This window comes from Cynara cardunculus (assembly GCF_001531365.2).
Source record: "Cynara cardunculus var. scolymus isolate 2C chromosome LG 10, CcrdV1, whole genome shotgun sequence".
In the NCBI taxonomy this organism is placed as follows: domain Eukaryota; kingdom Viridiplantae; phylum Streptophyta; class Magnoliopsida; order Asterales; family Asteraceae; genus Cynara; species Cynara cardunculus.
Genome location: NC_037537.1, coordinates 17,834,856 through 17,836,210, shown reverse-complemented (window position 1 = coordinate 17,836,210; position 1,355 = coordinate 17,834,856).

Genomic DNA, 1,355 nt, shown 5'->3' with positions numbered 1-1,355 from the left:
TCATTGGCATGGGAAATAACCGGATTGGAAGTTCACAGTCCTCAATAACAATAATACAGTTATTGAACACACTAGTAACAGTTTCCTGACTATTAGCAGTATCAACTACTAACTCATCATCAAGTAACACAGAATTCAAACATGAAGTTTGAGCAAACAATGGTGATACAAACGAAAAGTTTGCACCGGAGTCAAATAACACTTTAACACGTATTGAATTCAGGAGGAATGTACATGTTACTATATCCGGTGATGCTTCTGCCTCGTTCTTAGTCATTTGGAAGGATCGTCCACGTGCCCCTCCTTGCCCTCCTCTATTCACAGTAGATCTTCCCCGTGTACCCGACGCATTACTCACCATTGTTAACTGTGGAGTTCTTAATAATGGACAATTTGGTCGAATATGATCCGGAGAATTGCAATTAAAACATCTTCTGTTAGCTGGGCAGTTTCTAGACAAATGACCCGCTTCGCCGCACTTGTAACACTTCCTTGGATCCATCTTGCATTCACCCTGATGAATCTGTCGGCACTGTGAGCACACTTTCTCACCGATCTTTTGTTCCGATCTGTTAGCATATCTTACAGTTTTTGGTCCTCGAAAAGATGAAGGCCCTTCCCATTTTATTTTCTCAACAAATTTCTCTTCACCTTGCCGATTCTTATTTCTTTCAGTAAATTCGACAACATTAACGGCCAAAGAGAAAGTTTCAGGGTTCATAGCAATCACTAACTCTCGGATAGAAGGTTTCAAACCCCAAATATATCTTTCTACTTTTCGGGATTCTGAAGATACATAATGCTCAGCAAATCGGGAAAACTCAATAAATTTCTYAGTATATTCCCGCACAGATCTGCTCCCTTACTCTAATTTAAGAAAATCTTCCTCCATTTGTCTTACTGTTGTCATAGGACATAATTGTATTTTAAATTTACTCACAAATTCTTCCTAGGACATTGTTTGCAGTATATTCGGTTGTGCCGAGGATTCCACATCCCACCAATATAAGGCATTAGATTTGAGCATAGATATTGCAAATCTAACCTTATCTTCTTCAGAACATCTACTAGTGTTAAATACTGATTCAATTTCTTTTATCCAGCACATTGCTTTAACTGGATCTCTTTCTCCTGAAAAGGTTGGAGGTTTACATGTCAAAAACATCTTTATATCTCCTCCCCGATTATTGCTACCTGCTGAAGGAGTTGGAGGATTAATTTCAACTCGCTCAGTTTCTATTCTAGCTGGCAGTCCTATAATAGATATTAGAGTTTCCCTCAGTTTTCCCATTTCTTCTGCTAAATCATTTCTTGTTATAAACTTTGATTGTTGCCTTTGTTCCTGTTGAGCATTC